We start from the raw sequence: 23093 nt of genomic DNA, 5'->3' as shown, positions 1-23093 counted from the left end.
ATTTCCCTTTGTCTACTCTAATATACCAGAGAGTAAAAAGGAATATCTACATAATGATTCAGTAATCATAATCAGTCCTTAAATCCTAACTTCTCGGTTACATTGACACTTATGGTTCCAGATGGAAATTGCTGCAGACTTTTGAGAGGCCCATGACTGTTCTAAACCTTATGCCTATATAGTTTTGTTATATTTTGATCTCTTATTATTGTTGCATTTTATCTCTTACTGTATTAAAGGCATGAAAGTAGGGAAATCAGCACAACAGAGAAACATATAGTTGGATTCCAATGCTTACCTTTCCCTTCCCAAATAGGGATCTTTCCCAAGGTGACATAAACAAACTGTATATTGAATACCTACCAGGCACTGACTATACAAATTTCAGGAATCCCAGTTAAATTAGTATCATATATTGTCAGACTCTGACTTACATCTGGAAGTTATTTATATTTAATTTTATGTATCATAATAAGGTTTCTCCAGTAAGCTGTTTTAAATAGTACAGACCAACTGGAATATCTGCTTTTTACCTAGTTGCGTGGGTTAATCTTGTGGGTCTGTGGCTTGGCCATCAAACCACACTAAAGTGCACTGTTGATGTGTAATTCAAATTCTACAAGTACACACATCCACGTTTACTTCTATACTTTTATATTACAGATTTAGTCATTTAGGAATAAAGTTTCATGCATGTTTGCTGTATTTAATTTCTATACGGTGTTAAATATGCTTATATAATTAGATGTTCTTAGATAATGCTTTTCAGATTGGATAGTTTGGAAGTGTAATTGTTTAAAAATTATTAAATATACTGTAACCTAACCTTGTGGTGCTCACGATGGGGAAACGATGACACAAAAACGGCAGTCTCTTATTCACCTGAGTAGCCATCTGCCAAGGTAGCAGACGACAAGCGGCACATGTGGTGTATTTTGGATTACTTTCCCAGTCCCCTTCACACTCGCTTACTTTTGTTTAAACACGATGAGAAAACAAAACAAAAACCTCACGAATTTTGATTTTTTTCCCTGGTCAGCTCTAATAATTTTACATTCTTTGCCAGAGCTACCAAAAACACAGCAAAAATGATCCATGCTCTAAAAAAAGGTAAATAATGTCAAGATTTTTAAATATTACAGTGTATTTAACTAAGTCACAACAGAAGGATGTATCAGTATTTAATCTCTGACACATTGCCTTGGCTCAGATAAAACATTCCGGTTTTTACATCAATGGCCAATTTAGTATTACCATTTTCGTGACTATATGTAGGAATGTTACAAAGAAGAAAAAATCAGCTAGCTATTTTATTCGCTGCAGCATTCAGGCATCTAATTTATTGAGATTTGGCCACAAGATGCAATTTCGTCGTTTTCTAGGAACCCAGCTGTGCTACCAGCACGTCCCTTTCAGCCTCTTATGTTTGATTCTCCTTGAGGTCAAGGCAGGTCTACGCATTACCGCGGTCCCCAGGGTCCGATGAGACCCTCGGCAGCACGTGGGGAGAGGTAAGAAACGCTTGTTCGCTGCGGCTAAATCCTCTTAAGATGGTGGGGGGGTGAGCACCGGCTCTTTTTTGGGGAGAGGCGGGGACCTCGTTGGGGCGTACAGAAGGGGATCTAACATGAGCAACCGCGCACGGACCCATAAACGGTTCGGTTGGGCTACGGCCGCGCAGTCTCCTGCATTAGCTGTGGGAACCGCACAGCTGCGCGCGCAGCCTCTCCTCATCTCGCCGCTTTGGGCGAGGCCTGCGCGCTCGCGCGTGCGCTCCGCCCTCCATCTCGCTTGGCGCGCGCAAGCCGGCGGGCCTGGGCGTGCGGTGGGCGGGGCGCCGCGCTGACGTTGCCCGGGATGCGGCAGGTTCCGCCGCCGCCACCGCCGCCGCCTCTGCTTCGCCTGCCACCGGGATTTGTATGAAAACACCGGGCGGCTGGCGGCGTGGGATCCGCCGTGTTCCCAGAGAGGAGCTGCCGGCGCCTCGAGCGCCGAGCCGGGTGCTGCACCTCGGCCCATCCCTGCCAGCGCCCCATTTTACCGGTGAGAGCACCCCTCCGCCATCCGCGCGTCGGGGCGGGCGGCCCCTCGGTCGCCGCTCGGCTGCCCCTGCACTGTCCCGGGCCGCGGGGGAGCCGGGGGCGGGGCGATTCTGTCGCCGCGATCTGTTCCTTGAGACCCCTCCGCCCTTTACCTGACAGATTGTGTAACGCGAATCTTTTAGGGGGCGCAGGTGGACATGTTCTTGAGGGAAACTCCTCAAGGTTTGGAGGTTCAGCTGGCTTCTGGAAAGCGCCGCACCCTGCCCCCACCTTCGGACGCTTAGTCGCCCCCTCTTCCCACCCCAGTCCTGCGGAGGGGCGGCTCCTCCCGTGTCCTGCGTTTTCTCCAAGGCCTCGAGCTACAGCCGCCGCCTTAAGGCGGGGAGCAGAGCCGGGGGGCGAGCACGCCCCGCCCCCGGTACCCACCCTTTTTGTAAGCTCGCTGGCCGAATCCGGGACCCTGGTGCTTTGGAAATCCAGGGGTATGGGGCAGAGGCACGAGGTGGGATTTGGTTTGAGATCAGAGATGGTTACGGTTGCCTCCTCACACTAGATGGTTTGTGCTGAGGTGTGTTCTCTGTTGACCACTTGTCGCCTTGTGGGTTTGATTTGCACTTGAATCAGATCATCCTAGATGACAGTGCAGAGTTCCGCCCCTGCCTTCCTTCCTGAGTTGCGGGTTCCTAGTTGCAAGTATTAAAGAACTCCTGAAACCCAAATGCTCGCAAAGGCTTCCCTGACTTTATGGGACTTTTCTCCTCTTGTGTCATTTAAACCTCTTGTTAGTACCAGTCCAGTTTTGAGTTAGTAGGTGTCCTTTTCATCCATTTCCCCATTATAGAATGGAGTTTTAATACATGATAGTGTAATTGATGTATCTTGATAATGTAAAGCCCATTTCCCTTTTAGTACTGCTTCCTTAAGTGTGTGAAGGTCTAGCACTGTGGCTAGCCAAACACATTGTAACTTTAGCGGAAATTGTCTTTGGCAATATTCTGTGTGGTGGTGTTTTTTTTTTTTTTTTTTTTTGTTTCAGGTGTTCAACATTGTAGCAGGGTTTAATTATAATGGGTGACAATTGGTAATAAGAAAGGACTTGAACAGTCTTTTTGATCACTCATTTTCACTTACATTTTATGTCCGTGTTTTAATCTTTATGTAAATTGAGTTATCACTTTCCTCATCAACCTCTGAATTGTTGTTACAACTTGCCTTTTTTTTTTCCCTCTGAGAAAACCAAAAAGTTATTTTTGTAATTGTATTGTGGAATGTTTTCAGTTCACTAGGCCAAAAAAGAAGTACTTTATTTAAAGCTCTTTAAATGGTACATATTTTAAAACATGTGCCAGCTATTAAGCAAAACCAAACAACTCTTTAAAGATCTAAGCATAAGTATTTCCTATGTAGAATTACTGTGAGACAGTTAGCTGCACCTTATCCACTCCTTATCTCTCATCCTTAAGTCAAAGTTCTATTATGTCTTGTTCAGTTTGCCATTCCACTTCTCTTGAGTTAAATTCTGTCATGAAGTTATAGGTTCATTTTTAATGGCCTCATAACTTTCCTTTGAATAAATTCATCATATACTTAGAACTGTAGCCTCACTGTGAACTCTGAAATGAAGGGGTAGGCTTAAAGCTACTCTTGGAGTTAGCAAACATGTAGAACATTTAAATGTGTTAATGTTAATTTAAACTTTTGTAGAAGCAATTTTTATAAAACTTTTCCAGTTGACGTGAATTGAGGCATTATTTTCTTTAGAAGTCTACCCAGGCTGCTATATAACAATGGTTTTACCTCCACTAGCAGTGGAAAAAGACCTCTGAGAACTTGTGAAGTTATGTAATTTACATTTTAGATTTTTTTTTAACCTTCTCCAAAATATTCACTTTCCAAAATCTGTTCTTGCTTGAAGTCCCCACTACCTGGAAGTTGAACACTGAGTGAATACTAAGGGATGAACCTATCAGAGAGCCTATCAGAGAGCCCCGTGCAAGTTGGGAGCTTCCCTTAGGCAATGGCTTACAATCTAAGAGACCGTTTAGGATGGGCACCAAATTGTAACCTTCTAAGTTATTTTTGGTTACTATGCTTGTTGGACCTTGGAGCCTGGTCCGCTGGGTTTTTAACCTGGCTTTTCTTTAGGCAAGTGATTTATCCTCTTTATGCTTCAATTTTCTCACCTAAAGATGTGGATAATAATCGTACATACCCTTAAGATTGAATGAGTTAATAGTTGTAAAGTGCTTAGCCCACATTGCCTGACACATAGTAAGTGCTCAGTAATTATTATTATTGTTACTTTTCGTCAGTCTTCCAAGGGATCTAGTAACCTGAAAAAGGACTCTGGTCTGATAGGGCATTATTAGTGCAGATTAATTCCACTATGCCCCATTAGCTCCTTTGGGGCTAAATGGGAGCTTAGTCTCTGTGTCCTGCCTTGGAAGCATGATAAGTCAGTTTTAAATAGAACAGCTAGACCCTGAGCTGGGTGTTCTGGGGATGCTGTTCCAGAGCTGCTGAAGTATCTGTGTGTGTCCCTTCTGACAGAACCTTGGATTGTCTCCCTTATGTTGGTGATGGCTGCTATTTTAATCACCTGTTTTTGAGTTTGTGATTGAGAGTTTCTTTGACTGTCATGTGCTGCCATCAAAAATAATACCTATTAAAATAGATAAAAGGGATATATGTATTTCTTTGGTCAGGATTTTGCATGTGTCCAGGATATACAAATCATTTCCATTTAAGCATTCTTTTGTTTTGTTTTGTTTTGTTTCATCATTAATATTGTATGTAGTGATTTGATTTGAAGTTGTCTTCCTCTTCAACTTTGATGTAATTTTCCTAGGAAAGTTTTCATTTCTTTTTTTAACAGTTTTTTGTTAGAGAAGTTGTAGGTTTCCAGAAATATTGTGCATAAAATACAGAAAATAGAGTTTGCATATGCTCACCTATTATTAACATCTTACATTATTATGGTGTATTTGTTACAATTCATGAAAGAACATTTTTGTAATTGTACTATTGGCTGTAGTCCATCATTTACAGTAGGGTTCATTGGGTTGTTCAGTCCTATGTTTTTGCTTTTAATTTGTATTCTAGTAACATATATAGGACCTAAAATTTCCCCTTTTAACCACATTCACATATATAATTCAGTGCTGTTAATTACATTCACAATGTTGTGCTACCATAGTTACCATCCATTACCAAAATTTTACAGCCAACCCAAATAGAAATTCTATACAATTTAAGCATTATCTCCCTATTCTCTACCTAGGAAGGCTTTCATTACTATTAATGATTTTATGAACTCCTTGTTCTTCTTGGTTTTTAGTATCAGATTAATCCTCTGTTCTTTAAATCAGGTGTTCTCAAACTGTCTGGTTTCAAGACCTTTTTACAATCTTAAGAAAATTACTGAGGGCTTCAAAGAGATTTTATGGATTATAGCTATCTATATATGTTGTATGACAAAACAGAGAAATACAAAAATTTTTACTAATTCATTTAAAAATGACAGTTATGAGCCCATTATATATATTTTTTGCAATAGCTTTTTTTTTACTTTATCAAAAAGTTGAAAAAAAAACAATTCAAACAAAAAAAGGAATAAGAAAAACAAATAACCTAAAATAACTGCATTGCTTCCAACGTGTCCCTACCAAACCCCAAGAAAATTAACAAACCATAATCAAAGGCATAAGAAAAAAACAAATAACCTAAACTAACTACATTGAAGCTGTTTTTTAAGAATGCAATAGCTTTTTTTACTTTATCAAAAAATTAACAAGAAAAAAACCAATTCAAACAAAACAAAGGAATAAGAAAAACAAATAACCTAAAATAACTACATGGCTTCCAACATCTCCCTACCAAGAAAATTTGCAAACCATACTGATTCCTAAGCATTCATTCCCATAACATTGAAATTATTCTCAGTAGTTTATCTGTTCTTATTAGATTATCGTTCCCCCTTTAGTAGTTGCTGTCTATCTCTAGGTCCCCTACATTCTACAAAATAAAATAGTTATTTTACATTTTTCACACAGTTCACATTAGTGGTAACATACAGTATCTCTCTCTTTGTGCGTGGCTTATTTCACTCAGCATTATGTCTTCAGGGTTCATCCATGTTGTCATATGTTTCACGACCTCGTTCCTTCTTACTCTTGCCAAGTATTCCATTTTGTGTATATACCACATTTTGTTTATCCGCTCATCTGTTGAAGGACATTTGGATTGTTTCCATTTCTTGGCAATTGGGAATAATGCCGCTGTGAACATTGGGGTGCAAATATCTGTTTGTGTCACTGCTTTCAGATCTTCTGGGTATATACCAAGGAGGAAATTGCTGGATCGAAGGGTAACTCATTATATATTAATATTAATAATACATTTTTAATAGAAAACAATCATTTTTTCAAAACAAAACAAAAATATAACAGTGAGAAGGCATTGTTTTGCATTATTGTAAATCCCTAAATGTCTGGTTGAATAGATACAGCTGGATTCTCTTATCTGCTTTTGCATTCAGTTTTTTACGATATATTATTTGGATTGAAGTATATGGAGAAAATCCAGCCTCACAAATTTAATAACTGGGAAAAGGAAGGAGCATTTTAATAGCCTTTTCAGATAATTGTGGATTTCCTTCTTTAATAATACATCAAAACTCAATGAGTGGTAGTTTCTTAAAGGATAGTTGCAGCATGGAATCTGAAACCATATCAATGGATTTTTCATACTTTGTTACATTAAAATCCTTTTGTCTGAACTTTGAATCCTATGCCTTAATTTGTGACACCATACCTTGGTCATTTGGAAAATATTGGTTCAGTGAGCTATTAAGATCTTCCAAATGTTGATACATTTCATTATACAATATTAAAAAATCACTTTTGTTACTATCACCACCCATTCCATTAGAAACCTCTTTCAGTATTCGGAAGCTGTCAAGGTCATGAAATGGTGCTGGATATGAGTTTTTCAGAATTTTCATTTTTTTCTTGAAAGCTCAACTTTTATCATTGGCAACAAATATTTGTCAGTTGTTTCCCTGAAGTAACAGTCTCACTTTGTTAATTTCTGAGAAAACCTTTGCCGGTATACCAAGTCTGATTACCATTACCATAGTCTGTTGGTCATTCTTTAAGGAAAAATGGTGTTTCATGAAAAATGAGGCTAGTTTAACCTTTCATCTCAAACGGTTACACAGCGCTTTTCCTGAGACAGCCACCAACCATTGTAATTCAGTATGTAGCAGAAGCGCTTAATATATATTTGCATTTTTTTAATTAAAGAAGTTTTAGGTTTACAGAAATGTCATGCATAAAATACACAAAGTAGGGTTCCCATGTTTATGTATTTGCATTTGAAACTTAGTTTTTTTTTTCTTTTAGGTATTTGAAAAGGTTTATATTTTGATTTTTATTGTGATATTAGCAGGAGCTGGCTTTGGGCTGTGGTACTTTAAAAAAAAACAAAACACACAAACACACACCTAAATCATTTTAATAGATCAGAGTCATAGACTGGGGACAGGGAAAAGTGTGTTCAAGGTAAGAATTTTAATTTCATCTGTCACCTATACAAACTCAGAAAATTTGGCAGTTGTTTCAAAAGTCTAAAAATAGTCAGTTGGAATCTGGGTGGGGGGAAGAGTTATTTTAAATAAATTATTAAATTAATTATAATGAGTTGCTCCTCCCGAAATGGTAAAACTCCTTTATTCTTAGTATAATTAAAACTTTACACATCAAAACAAGTTAGGCCTTTTGTAAATGTCTGAACAACTCTGTGGAATAGTCTGTGAAACTTGCATGTTTTGAATGCAGGTGGATGATCAGAAATGGTATAAGGTTGCTTTGGTTTTACTTTTACCTGAATTTTTTGATGACAAGAATAGGTGAATATATACTTGCCTGCTTGCAGATTGGGCTAAAACATTCATAAAATAGCATATGAGTAAGGTAAATGGAAGATGCTATAAACTTTAACATAGTAATCCAGACTAGGTTAATTTAAAACAGCCATATCCAATATCTCTCTCTCAGTTTAAATGTCAGGTTGAGGTAATAATCTCTGACTATTTTAGGGAATGTTACTCCCCTTTCTTTTAGACTATAGATATTTATTTGCCTTTCTCCCTCAGAATTTCTCACTTTTTTCCTTTAGCAGTGCCACCAAGGTTGTGGACATCTGCTTTGTGATGTTTCTTATTAAATACACAGGATTTGCCACTCTCTATTGCAATGACATAGCTGGTGTGGGGGAATAGAGTTCCCTTTGAATGTATTCTCTAAGAGTAATTTTCTTTAAGTTCATTAAGTATTTTAGAGAAGGCTGATAAAAGATGATGGCTTTTCGATGTACTTGTTTCCCCTCATTCCCTTTTGTAGAACCAGCTACTGATATCTTCATCTACAGTCTTCCCATGTTCTCACATCCACTCCAACAAGAGCAATATATGGTATTTAATAGCAAAGGTTGTCATTGTGGACTAGAGCAATATTTTCTAAACATTTTTAAACAGTGGAAGCTTGTCAAATAGTACCTTATAGGGAGACCCATTTGTAAAACAGATGAAAGTAAAATAGTGAAGTTGTTATGGTTGGATGGGAACTAGACCAGATTATTTAAGCAAGGTAAGTCATACAGCATTTGGAAGATTTAGATTGACTTTCTTTTAAATTTTTTTTAATTAGAGAAGTTGTGAGTTTACAGAAAAATCATGCAGAAATTGCAGAATTCCCATATACACCCCTACCCCACCATTATTAACACTTTGCATTAGTGTGGTACCTTTGATACAATTCATGTACGAATTTTATAGTTGTACTATTAACTATAGGCTGTAGTTTACATAGGATTCACTGTATTGTACAGTTCTGTATTTTTCTTTAATTTTTATTCTAACATATATACAACCTAAAATTCAATGGTGTTAATTACATTCACAGGTTGTGCTACCATTACCACCATCCATTACCAAAATGTTTTCATTCATCCCAAATAGAAACTGTGTATTTTAAGTCTTAAGTCCCTATTCCCTACCCCATCCCGTCCCCTGTTATCCTGTATTCTAGATTCTGAATCTGTGAGTTTGTTTATTCTAATTATCTCATATCACTGATATCATACAATATTTGCCCTTTTGTTTCTGGCTTATTTTAACTGAAATAATGTTAACTGACATGATGTCTTTGAGGTTCATCTATTTTGTTGCGTGTATCAGAAGGTCATTCCTTTTTACAGTGAAATAATATTCCATTGTATATATGTACTACATTTTGTTTATCCATTCATCTGTTGATGGGCACTTGGGTTGCTTCCATCTTTGGCAGTTGTAAATACTGCTGCTGTTAATGTCAGAGTACAAATATCTGCTTGAGTCCCTGCTTTAATTCTTTTGGGTCTGTACCTAGAAGTGGGATTGCTGGGTTATATGGTAATTCTATACTTAACTTTCTGAGGAACCTCCAAATTGTCTTCCACAACAGCTGCACCATTTTATATTCCCACCAGCAATGAATGAGTGTTCCTATTTCTCCACATCCTTTCCAATGCTTATTTTCTGTTTTTTTAATAGTGGTTGTGCGGGTTTGTACATTTATGTCCCCCAGAAAAAGCCATATTCTTTAATGCATTCTTGTGGGGGCAGACGTATTAGTGTGGATTGAGTTGGAACCTGTTGGTTCAGTGTCCATGGAGATGTGACCCACCCAACTGTAGGTGATAACTCTGGATAATTTCCATAAAAGTTTGGCCCCCCCATTTAGCATGGGCCTTGTTTAGTTTACTGGAGCACTATATAAGCTCAGACAGAAGGAGCTCATAGTGAGCTGGAGCTGAGACAGACATTTTGAAGATGGCTGTTGGAAGCTGATGCAGACATTTTGGAGAACGCCATTTGAAACTCAACTTGGGAGCAAGCAGATGCCAGCCACATGCCTTCCAAGCTAACATTTCCGGATGCCATTGGCCATCCTCCAGTGAAGGTAGCCGATTGCTGATGTGTTACCTTGGATGCTTTGTGACCTTAAGACTGTAACTGTGTAAACAAATAAACCCCCTTTATAAAAGCTAATCCATGTCTGGTGTTTTGCATTCCGGCAGCGTTAGCAAGCTAGAATAGTAGCCATTATAGTGGGTTTGAAATGGTGTCTCACTGTGGTTTTGATTTGCATTTCCCTAATGGCTATGATGTTAACATCTTTTTATGTGCGTTTTTACTATTTGTATAATTATCTTTGGAGTAACATCTGTTCAAGTCTTTGCCCATTTTTAAATTGTTTTTTTTTTTTTTTTTGTTATTGAGTTGTAGGCTTTCTCATACTGGATATGAAATCATTATCAGATATGTGATTTCCAAATATTTTCTCCCATTTTGTGGGTTATCTTTTTACTTGTCGATGAAGTTGTTTGCACAAAAATTTATAACTTTGATGAAGTACCATTTTTCTATTTTTTCTTTTGTTGCTTGTGGTTTTGGTGTAAAGTCTAAAAGACCATAGCCTAAGACAAGATCCAGAAGATTCTTTCCTTTGTTTTCTTTTAGAAGTTTTAAATTTTTGTTCTTATATTTAGGTCTTTCATCCATTTTGAGTTAATTTTTTTTATGATTTTTTAAAAATTCAGTTTTATTGCAATATATTCACATACCATACAGTCATTCATGGTGTACAATCAGCTGTTCACAGTACCATGAAAAAGTTGTGCATTCATCACCCCAATTTTTGAACATTTTCCTTACACCAGGAAGAATTAAAAATGACAGTAAAAAATAACACCCAAATCATCCCCCCCATCATACCCTGTTTTTCTGCTTATCCATCCATACACTGGATAAAGGGAGTGTGAGCCACAAGGCTTTCACAATCACACCATCACCCGTGTAAGCTACATATACAGTCATCTTCAAGAATCACAGCTACTGGGTTGCAGTTTGATAGTTTCAGGTATTTCCTTCTAGCTATTCCAATACACCAAAACCTAAAAGGGGATATCCATATAGTGTGAAAGAATGCCCTCCAGAGTGACCTCTAGACTCCATTTGAAATCTCTCAGCCACGGAAACTTTATTTTGTTTCATTTTGCTTCTTCTTTTTGGTCAAGGAGATTTTCTCAATCCCATGGATGCCGGGTCCAGGCTCATCCCTGGGAGTCATATCCTGCGTTGCCAGGGAGATTTACACCCCTGGGAGTCGGGTCCCATGGAGAGGGGAGGGCATTGAGTTCACCTGCCAAGTTGGCTTAGCTAGAGAGAGAGGCCACATCTGAGCAACAAAGAGGCACTCTGGGGGAGACTCTTAGAAGAAGCTGAGAGAGACAGAAGCCCAGAGACATTTTGGAGAAAGCCATTTTGAAACAACCTGGGAGCAAGGACCAGGAGACACAAACTACATGCCTTCCCAGTTGACAGAGGTGTTCTGGCCGCCAATGACCTTTCTTCAGTGAAGGTATGCTCCTGTTGATGCCTTAGTTTGGACACTTTTATGGCCTTAGAACTGTAAATTTGTAACCGAATAAATCCCTTTTATAAAAGCAATCCATTTCTGGTGTTTTGCATAATAGCAGCTTTAGCAGACTAGAAAAGTCCCCTCTACCCCTTATGAAATAGACTTTCTCCCCCTCCTGGGTGCTCTGTTGTATGACTTAAAGCAGGTAATCCTTTGCCGCAGGCCACTTTGACATAATTGATTCTTACACTGCTTCAGTTGCCTCCAAGCTACTTTTGCCTGCAGGGTGCGTTTTGGGAGTGCAAGCCATAGATGAGTTTCTTGGTTTAGTCTTTCTAAAACCAAACACAGGCAACCTATTACATGCATAGGGATTACTCTGCTCTCTCTGGAACAGGGTCAGGGGCCTACAGTGGGGGCAAAGGCTGCCTCTGGAGATGGGGGAAGAGCCAACAACAGCACCAGGAGCTTGTACTTTTGTTTGTTCTTTTAAATTCAATTTTATTGAGATATATTCACATACCATACAATCATCCATGGTGTCCAGTCAGTTGTTCACAGTACCATTATATAGTAGTGCATTTATCGTCTACCATTATATAGTAGTGCATTTATCGTCACAGTCAATTTTTGAACATTTTCATTACCACACACAAAAAAGAATAAGAATAAAAGTTAAAGTAAAAAAGAACACCCAAGACATTCCATACCCCCATCCTTCCCTATTATTCATTTACTTTTTGTCCTCATTTTTCTACTCATCTGTTGATACACTGGATAAAGGGAGCAAGTGCCTAAAAGTTTGCACGATCACATGGTCACACAGTGTAAGCTATATAGTTATACAGTTGTCTTCAAGAATAAAGGCTACTGAGTTGCAGTTCAACGGTTTCAGGCATTTCCTTTTAGCTATTTCAATACACTAAAAATTAAAAAGGGATACCTATAATAATGCATAAGAATAAGCTCCAGAATGACCTCTCTACTCTATTTGAGATCTCTCAGCCACTGAAACTTTATTTTACTTTATTTCTCTTCCGCCTTTTGGTCCAAGAAGGCTTTCTCAATCCCACGATACCAAGGCCAAGGTCATCCCTGTGAGTCATGTCCCATGTTGCCAGGGAAATTTACACCCCTGGGAGTCATGTCCAACATAATGGGGAGGGCAGTGAGTTTACCTGCAGAGTTGGCTTAGAGAGAGAGGTCACATCTGAGCAACAAAAGAGGTTCTCTGGGGTGAATTTTAGGCACAATTATAAGTAAGCTTAGCCTTTTGTTTGCAGTAGCAAACTTCATAAGGGCAAGCCCCAACATTGAGGTCTCAGCCTTCTAGATTGGTAGCTCCCAATGCTTGTGAGAATATCATTAATTCTCCAGGTGGGAAAATTTAATGTTTCTACATTTTCCCCCAGTCCTTCAAGGGGGCTTTGCAAATACATTTTTGTTCTTTGCCCAAATTGCTCTGGGATGTATGGGGGCTTCACACTAACCTGTGCAAACCAGTCAGATTTCACTACCTATTCAGTGTTCCGTGTAATAATGTTGTTTGAATAAAATGACCATACAAGTTAAATTACATAGTGTGTTACAAAAAAAATATAGATTTTGCACCTAATAAACATCTTTTCCTTTCATCTCACAGAGAAGTTGAAGTTTTAAAAACACTGTTAATATCATCCTTTACCCTTTAGTCTGATTTACCTTAGTCCTAACCAAGTCCATTTTGTTCATATCTCTAATTGAAGTCTGATCTCTTTTTCAGACTCATTAACATTTGCTGTATGGGGTAGCGCTGACTTTCATAGCTGCTGGACTCTGGCTCTGAGTCCCAGGTGTCACACAGATACCGGAAGTTACAGGGATTGACCAGGTTACACACAAAGAGCTTAGCATCTCAGAATTTAGAAAATAACCATTACAACTCAGGAACAGATATAACTGTTGTAAGAGCTTACAATCTAAGAACGCATACAATAAGCCTTCCCCTGATAACCTATGCTCTCAGTGTTAATTCTCAGAGTTTGCATATTATAATTAGTCTATGTTAGTGAGACATTGTATTAGTTAGGGTTCTCTAGGGAAACAGAATCAATGAGAGGTGTTTCTGACTATTAAATTGTAAAAGTGACTCATGCAACTGGGGGTATGCACGAGTCCAAATTCTGTAGAGCAGTCAGCAAACTGTCAACTCCAAGGAAGATGTCCGATGAACTCCTCAGGAAATGAACTGGCAACTTCGACGAACTCCTCAGGAAATGAACTGGGATCTTCGATGAACGTGTTCGATGAACTCCTCAGGAAACGAACCAGCAACTTTGATGAACTCCTCAGGAAATGGTTCACTGGGCAGTCGAAGAAGAAGTGAAGTTCCTCTATCTGTCTTGCTTATAAGTCTTCAACTGATTAATTGGATTAAAGCCAGCCAATTGCATTCTCTCATTGTGGAAGGCATGCCCTTTGGTGAGTCATCAGTCACAGCTGCAGTCAATTGACTGATGATTTAATAAATCAGCCTCAAATGTCCTCACAGCAATTGTTAGGCCAGTGTTTGCTTGACCACACAGCTGGGTACTATCACCTGGCCAAGTTGACACATGAACCTAACCATCACAGACATTATAATGTTTTTCTTTTATTTCTGGTTTATTTCACTCAACTTACTGTCCTCAATGTCCATTCACCTCACAACTTCATTCCTTCTTGTAGGAGCTTGTATACAGTGTATACATCACAGTTTGCCATTCCTTTCATTAATCGGTATATCCTTAGGCCACCTCCATCCACTGCAAATCGTGAATGCTGACACCATAAACCCCACTGTGCAAATGGCCATTCATGTCCCTCTTTTCAGTTCTTCCAAGTATATATCCAATAACTGAGTTGCAGGACCATATTGTAATCCCATGCTTAGCTTTGTGTGGACCCACCACACTGCCCTCCTAATGGACTACACCATTCTTCTTCCCCACCAATGGTGATTAGGTACATCCCTTTTCTCCACATTTTCTCCAGCACTTGTATCCCTCTGTTTATTTTTTAAGATGGTTTCATTCGTACACCAAACATTCCATCCTACGTAAACAATCAGTGGTTCCCTGTATCATCACATATTATGCATTCACCACCACTGTCTATGTAAGAACATTTCTATTTATTCCACGAAGAAAAAGGAAGAGGTGGAAAAAGTAAAAAGAAAAAGAAATAAAGGAATGAAAACTAAAAAGTAACAAAAGAAAAAATAAAATTAAAATAAAATACATTAAAAAAGTCAGAAAACACCACCAATGCCAAGAATCCCATACCCCTCCCTTATGTCCCCCTCTTATAGGCATTTCGCTTTGGTATATTGCCTTTGTTACAATTAATGGGAGCATATTGTAACATTACTGTTAACTATAGACTGTAGATTGCATTGACTGCATTCCCCCCCCACCCCATTTTTGTCACCTTGCAAAGTTGATGTTCATTTGTTCTCCCTCATGTAAAAACATATTTCTACGTTTAATCACAATCGTTGACCAATCTAGGTTTCACTGAGTTATACAGGCCCAGTCTTTATCTTCTATCTTTCCTTCTGGTGTCCTACTTGCCCATAACCTTCCTCTTTCAACTGTACTCGCAGTTAGCTTTGTTCAGTGTACTTACATTATTGTGCTGTCATCACCCAATTTGTGCTCCATACCTCTCTCTCCTGTCTTTTCCAATCTGTCTGTAGTGCTTCCTTTAGTATTTCCTGTAGAGCAGATATCTTGTTGACAAACTCTCTCAGTGTCTGTTTGAGAATATTTTAAACTCCCCGTTTTTCTTTTTTTACTGTTTTAGTTTTTTATTGCTGTGTAACAAAAGACCACATACTCACAGCTTCAGAAGTTAGTAGTCCATGGCATAGCTCATTAAGGTACAGCTAGACTGAGTTTTCATTTGGAGCTTAGGGTCATCTTCCAAGCACGTTCAGGTTTTGTTGGCAGGCTTCAGTTCTTTGTTTTCTTACTAGATTTCTTGCTGGATGTTGGCAAGGGATTATTGTCAGTTCCTAGAGGCAGCCCTGAGGTTCTAGCCATATGGTCTATTCAAAACATGGCAACTTTTTTCAAGCCAGAGGGAGAATCTCTCTAATATTTCAAATCTCTTCTTCTGGAGGGACCCAGAGCCTTTTTTTGCTCTGCCTTCATCCTGGCTTGCCCATCCCATAGTTTCTTCAAGATTGTTTCCTTGATTCATTCTGGTCTGTACCTGTAGTTGTCAAAGTTATCTTCAGTACCCACTTCCAGTGATTTGAACTAGTCAAAAATTGGGGCATTTATTTCTTAACTACTGTGACTCTTTTCCTTGGATGCACATTAGAAATCACTGCTGGAGCTTTTATAAAAGCAGACGTCAAGACCTTCTCCCAGATCCAGTGATCCAGAATCTCTTGAGTGTATAGTCCTGGAATCTTTAATGTTGTTAAAATTTGAATTTTATGCCCTGTTTTTAAAATACTGCAGATGTATACCATATACTAACAACCATTTTATGAGAACTTCTGTGAGGAAAGGCTTCTGGCATCTGAGATTCCTGTGTCACATGGGAAAGCACATGGTGACATTGTTGGTCCTTCTGTCCCAGTTCTGGTTTCAATGGCTGTCTCCAAATGTCTCTCTTTCCCTCATTTTTGAAGGACAATTTTGCTGGATTTGGAATTCTTCATTGGTATTTTTTCTCTTTCAGTATCTTAAATATATCATACCACTGCCTTCTTTTTCTTCTTGGTTTCTACTGAAAAATCCACACATAATGTTATTGAGCTTCCCTTGTATGTGATGGATCGCTTTTCTCTTGCTGCTTTCAGAATTCTCTCTTTGTCTTTGGACATTGGACAATCTGATTATTAAGTGTCTTGGTGTGGGTCTGTTTTGATCTATTCTGTTTGGGGTACACTGTGCTTCTTGGATGTGTAATTTTATGTCTTTCATAAGAGATGGGAAATTTTCAGTGATTATTTCCTCCATTATTCTTTCGGCCCCTTTTCACTTCTCTTTGTAGGGCACCCATGACATGTACATTCATGTGCTTCATGTTGTGATACAATTCCCTGAGACCCTGCTCATATTATTCCATTCTTTTCCCTCTCTTTTCTTTTGTGTGTAGGATTTCAGATGGCCTGTCCTGCAGTTCATGAATCTTTTCTTCTGCCTCTTCAGATTTGCTGTTGTATGTCTCCAGTGTGTTTTTCATCTCTTTTATTGTGCCTTTCATTCTCATAAGTTCAGCCAATTATTTTTTCAAACTTTCGAATTCTTCCTTATATTTGCCCAATGTCTTCTTTATATCCTTTATCTCTTTTGCTGTATCTTCCCTCAACTTATTGATTTGATTTTTGAATTGATTATGAGATTTGTTTGATTAATAATTAGTTGTTTCAATACCTGTTTCTCAGTTGAAGTGTCAGTTTGTTCCTTTGGGCCATATCTTTGTTTTTCCTAGTGTGATTTGTAATTTTTTTGTTGTCTAGGCATCCGGTTTCCTTGACTACCCCAATCAGATTTTCCTAGGCAAGATGGGCCCAGGTTTCAGGAGTAGGCTGTATTCAATATCAGGTTTCCCTGAGGGTGAGTGCCAGCAGGTTGTCAGACTTTCCTGTAATGCCTCCAGACTCTGGGCTTTTACTACCCTGCCCAGCAGGTGGCGCTTCTCAGCCTGCAGCGCTGCTCTGGTGTAAAGAGGTGTGGTCCCTTTAATTCTGAGTGGATTCTGTCCTGGCCAGGGGCTGAGGGTGTCAGAAGCCACAGTTAAGTTATTTCTGTTTTCACTGTCCCCCCCAGGCCATGGGGTCTGAATTCACTGAGGGAGGCCAGGCACTTGAGCTGGGCCCTTCCTCCCTTTTCTTAGGGAAGATACACCATTTAGGGAGTGTATTAGTTAGGGTTCTCTAGGGAAATGGAATCAATGAGAGGTGTCTATGACTATAAAATTTATAAAAGTGACTCATGCAACTGTGGGTATGCACGAGTCCAAATTCTGTAGAGCAGTCAGCAAACTGTCAACTCCAAGGAATATGTCTGATGAACTCCTCAGGAAATGAACCGGCAACTTCGACGAACTCCTCAGGAAACGCTTCACTGGGCAGCCGAAGAAGAAGAGAAGGTCGTCTATCTGAGTCACTTATGAGTCTTCAACTGATTAATTGGATGAAATCTAGTCAGTTGCATTCTCTCATTGTGGAAGACACACCCTGTGGTGAGTCATCAGTCACAGCTGCAGTCAATTGACTGATGATTTAATAAATCAGCCTGTTGGTTTATTAACCAGCCAGAAACGTCCTCATAGCAATTGTTAGGCCAGTGTTTGCTTGACCAGACAGCTGGGTACCATCACCTGGCCAAGTTGACACGTGAACCTAACCATCACAGTCCACCCCTTGTCAACTTGGCAGTTATACACATCACCTAAAACCATACTTTATCTCTAAGTAGATAACAATAACAGACATATATTTTGCCTAATAATACTCCGCTGTGCAGCATACAACTGGAAACACGCTAAATCTCTCCAGAATAGGGTGCAAGTCTTTGGGTGACATTAGCTCTTAAAATTGATTTCCTTTAGCTTAAATACAGCAAAATGAACAGTACGGGTTATGCCATATGATAAGGGGATAAGACAGAGAAGAAAGCAAAGATATTTGCTTTACAGACAAATACAAACATAATCATACCAAAAGAAGGAGGAAATATGCCGTTATAGTCCTCGTTTCTGTAACTGGTCATATGGCCGTAGTTCATATTTATCACTACCTTCTTCCACTACCCATTCCATGTTCCCTTTACCCTCAGCAAGCACTTCAGTTGACTGTGGTTCTTTGCCTGGTGGGGTGACCCAAACCTTCATTCCTAAAGTTTCTTGGCCATTGGTAGTCCTGCCTGGATTGAGTTGTTGGAGTTTTCCATTGACTTTAATCACAGGGCATGGTAGTACTAAGAGACGCCCTAGGGGATCTCCTGTATTCCAGGAAAACTCTTCTTTACTTCCATTGTATAGTTGCAGTGCTATTTCCCCTTGGTAGTCAGGATGTATCACCCCAGCCAGTACAGTAATCCCCTTCCATGCCTGTTGATTCAGAGCCATAAGAAGCCCAAAGTGGCTAGGTGGCAGTCTTAACTTCCAGTTCAATAGGATTATTGTTGTGTTTCCTGGTGGAAGCACTCTTCCTTTTGGAACCAAGACATGTAGATGAGCAGAGCTTAAGCTTGCAGGGACAGGAAGCAAAAATTTACCTAGTGGATCACTAGGAGTGACAGTGAGTGGTGCCACTCTTGTTTCCCCCCCTTGATTCCTGGACCCATGAATCCTGGCTATGGGAGAGACAGCACCATAGAGTGGATGCTGATTCAGAGCATACACAGCCTCCTGGAGAACACTGCCCCAACCCTGCAAGGTATTGCCACCTAGGTGGTGCCGTAATTGAGTCCTCAACAGGCCATTCCACCATTCTGTCAGCCCAGCTGCCTCTGGATGATGGGGAACATGGTAAGACCACAGAATTCCATGAACATGTGCGCTTCCCTCACTTCATTTGCTGTGAAGTGGGTTCCTTGGTCTGAAGCAATGCTGTGTGGAATACCATGACATTGGATAAGGCATTCTGTAAGTCCATGGATGGTAATTTTGGCAGAAGCATTTCATGCAGGGAAGATGAACCCATATCTGGGGTATGTGTCTGTTCCAGTAAGAACAAATCGCTGCCCCTTCCATGATGGAAGTGGTCCAATGTAATCAGCCTGCCACTGGGTAGCAGGCTGATCACCTCGGGGAATGGTGCCATATCGAGAACTGAGTGTGGGTCTCTGCTCTGGCAGATTGGACACTCAGCAGTGGCTGTGGCAAGGTCAGCCTTGGTGAGTGGAAGTCCATGTTGCTGAGCCCATGCATAACCTCCATCCCTACCGCCATGACCACTTTGTTCATGAGCCCATTGGGCAATGACAAGAGTTGCTGGGGAAAGAGGCTGATTGGTATCCACCAAACGGGTCATTTTATCCACTTGGTTATTAAAATCTTCTTCTGCTGAAGTCACCCTCTGGTGAGCATTCACATGGGACACAAATATCTTCATGTTTGTTGCCCATTCTGAAAGGTCTATCCACATACCCCTTCCCCAGACTTCTTTGTCACCAGTCTTCCAATCATGTTCCTTCCAAGTCCCTGACCATCCAGCCAAACCATTAGCAACAGCCCAGGAATCAGTAAACAAACACACCTCCGGCCAGTTCTCCTTCCAAGCAAAGTGAACAACCAGGTGCACTGCTCAAACTTCTGCCCACTAGGAGCATTTCCCCTCACCACTGTCCTTCAGGGACATCCCAGAAAGGGGCTGCAGTGCTTTAGCTGTCCACTTTCGGGTGGTGCCTGCATATCATGCAGAACCGTCTGTAAACCAGGCCCGAGTTTTCTCTTCCTCAGTCAACTGGTTGTGAGGAACTCCCCAAGATGCCATAGCTGTGGGCTGGGAAAGAAAAGGTAAGGTAGAAGGAGTGGGGGCCATGGGCATTTGGGTCACTTCCTCATGTAACTTACTGGTACCTTCAGGACCTGCTCGAGCTCTATCTCATATATACCATTTTCATTTTATGATGGAGTGCTGCTGTGCACACCCAACTTTATGGCTTGGTGGGTCAGACAACTCCCAGCTCATGATAGGTAACTCAGGTCTCATGGTAACTTGGTGGCCCATGGTTAAGCGTTCTGTCTCTACTAAGGCCCAGCAGCAGGCCAACAGCTGTTTCTCAAATGGAGAGTAGTTATCTGCAGAGGATGATAAAGCTTTACTCCAAAATCCTAAGGTCCTGCATTGTGATTCTCCTATAGGAGCCTGTCAGAGGCTCCAAACAGCATCTCTATTTGCCACTGACACTTCCAGCACCATTGGTCAGCTGGATCATATGGTCCAAGCGGCAGAGCAGCGTGCACAGCAGTCCAGACCTGTTGCAGAGCCTCCTCTTGTTCCGGTCCCCACTCAAAACTAGAAGCTTTTCTGGTCACTCGGTAAATGGGCCGGAGTAGCACACCTAAATGAGGAATATGTTGTCTCCAAAATCCAAAGAGGCCAACTAAGCGCTGTGCCTCTTTTTTGGTCATAGGAGGGGCCAGATGCAACAGCTTATCCTTCACCTTAGAAGGAATATCTTGACAGGCCCCACACCACTGGACACCTAGAAATTTTACTGAGGTGGAAGGTCCCTGTATTTTTCTTGGATTTATCTCCCATGCTCTGCCACACAAATACCTTACCAACAAATCTAGAGTAGTTGCTACTTCTTGCTCACTAGGTCCAATCAGCATGATATCATCAATATAATGGATCAGTGTGATGTCTTGTGGGAGGGAGAAATGATTGAGATCCCTGAGGACAATATTATGACATAGGGCTGGAGAGTTGATACAACCCTGAGGTAGCACAGTGAATGTAAACTGCTGGCCTTGCTAGCTGAATGCAAACTGTTTCTGGTGGTCCTTACTGACAGCAATTGAGAAAAAAGCATTTGCCAGATCAATAGCTGCACACCAGGTACCAGGGGATGTGTTGATTTGCTCAAGCAGTGATACCATATCTTGGACAGCAGCTGCAATTGGAGTCACCACCTGGTTAAGCTTATGATAATCCACTGTCATCCTCCAAGTCCCATCTGTTTTCTGCACAGGCCAAATAGGAGAGTTGAATGGGGATGTGGTGGGAATCACCACCCCTGCATCCGTCAAGTCCTTAAGAGTGGCATTAATTTCTGCAATCCCTCCAGGAATCCAGTATTGCTTCTGGTTCACTGTTTTGCTAGGCAGGGGCAGTTCTAGTGGCTTCCACTTGGCCTTTCTTACCGTAATAGCCCTTACTCCATGAGTCAGGGAACCAATGTGAGGATTCTGCCAGTTGCTGAGTATGTTTATTTCAATTATGCATCCTGGCACTGGGGAAATAACCACAGAATGGGTCCGGGGACCCACTGGACCCACTATGAGACGGACCTGAGCTAAAACTCCATCAATCACCTGACCTCCATAAGCCGCAACTCTGACTGGTGGACCAGAGTGACGTTTTGGGTCTCTGGGAATTAATGTTGCTTTTGAACCAGTGTCTAATAATCCATGAAATATCTGATCATTTCCTTTTCCCCAATGCACAGTTACCCTGGTAAAAGGCCGTAGGTCCCTCTGGGTAAGGCTGGGAGGAAGATTAATAGTATAAATTTTTGGCAGTGTAACAGGATCCTTCCCCAAGTGTACCCGGCCTTCCCTTCATTCAAGAGGCTCTGGATCTGTAAACTGTCTCAAGTCTGGGAATTGATTAAGGGGTCATGACTCTCTGTTTTTGTAATTCAAGGGAGATTTTTGTTCATGTGACTTAGAATTCTTCTGCTTATATAGTTCAAACAAGAATTTAGTCGATTGCCCATCTATTTTACTACTTGGTACTCCATGATCCACTAGCCAACGCCATAAGTCTCTGCGAGTCATATTATTTTGATTGCTGCTTTGAGCCTGTTTTCCATTATGGTAGCCCTGTCCACCTTGTCTGTGGCGATTAACTGCAGCCACTTGGCTTCTGCTGACTCGGGACCCGATTATCCCCATTGTGTTTAAGGATTCCAGCTCAGTGTCAGCAGTTCCTACAGTAATATCTGACCTACAGAGAAGGGCGATGTGATGGTTGGGTTCATGTGTCAACTTGGCTAGGTGGCCTAGCTGTCTGGTCAAGCGGGCACTGGCCTGACGATTCCTGTGAGGCTATTTGAGGCTGGTTGGTTTGTCGGATCATCAGTCAATTGACTGCAGCTGACTGATGACTCATCAAGGGGTGTGCTTCCACAGTGAGAGAATGCAATTGGCTGGATTTGGTCCGGGTGATCAATTGGAGGCTTATAAGCCGGACGGTTAGAGAACCTTCACTTCTTCTTCAGCTGCTCAGTGAAGCTTTTCCTGGGGAGCTCGTCGAAGTTGCCAGTTCGTTTCCTGAGGAGTTCGTCAGAGTTGTCGGTTCGTTTCCTGAGGAGTTCTTCAAAGTTGCCGGTTCGTTTCCTGAGGAGTTCGTCAAAGTTGTCGGTTCGTTTCCCGAGGAGTTCGTCGGACGTCTTCCTTGGAGTTGACAGCTTGTTAACGGCTCTGCAGAATTTGGACTCATGCGCTCCCGCAGTTGCGTGAGTCACTTTTACAATTTGATAAAAAGAGACGTCTCTCATTGATTCTGTTTCCAAGGAGAACCCTAACTAATACAGGCGACTACAGAGCTCTTCAGGGAAGATGGAGCTAGTCTCAGAAATTTATTCTTCACAGTCCTGGTAAAAGGTGTGTCAGCATGTCTTCCATGATAAATCCACTCTAACATTCCAATCTCTCTAAGCCTTTGAATCCCCTCCTCCACATTGTACCAGGGCAGTTCTGGCATTTCAACTTCTGGTAATGCCGGCCACCTTTTGATCCATGTTTCAGCCAACCACCCAAACTGTTAACACCCTTTTTAACCCCTCAAACTACAACATTGAATGTAGAATCTCTGCTTAGTGGGCCCATATCAGTAAATTCAGCCTGATCCAACCTTATATTCCTTCCACCATTACCC

The 23093-nt window shown here is 40.8% G+C and overlaps 1 protein-coding gene across 6 annotated transcripts in view; it reads left to right on the top strand.

Moving 5' to 3' along the window:
• The first annotated feature begins 1863 nt into the window (after positions 1–1863).
• AGTPBP1 (ATP/GTP binding protein 1) overlaps positions 1864–23093 on the top strand; it is a 304355-nt gene continuing 283125 nt past the window's right edge. For 4 of the 6 annotated variants that reach the window (XR_005219074.1, XR_005219073.1, XM_037850913.1 and 1 more), the window contains exon 1: positions 1864–2043. The gene's annotated coding sequence lies outside the window, so the exon portion shown is untranslated. The remainder of the gene's footprint in view (positions 2044–23093) is intronic. The other 2 variants (XM_037850910.1, XM_037850914.1) reach the window with 2 other exon arrangements.

This window comes from Choloepus didactylus, chromosome 10, assembly GCF_015220235.1.
Source record: "Choloepus didactylus isolate mChoDid1 chromosome 10, mChoDid1.pri, whole genome shotgun sequence".
Taxonomy (NCBI): domain Eukaryota; kingdom Metazoa; phylum Chordata; class Mammalia; order Pilosa; family Megalonychidae; genus Choloepus; species Choloepus didactylus.
Note: the sequence above shows the minus strand (reverse complement) of the source record. Positions and strands in the feature narration are given on the sequence as shown.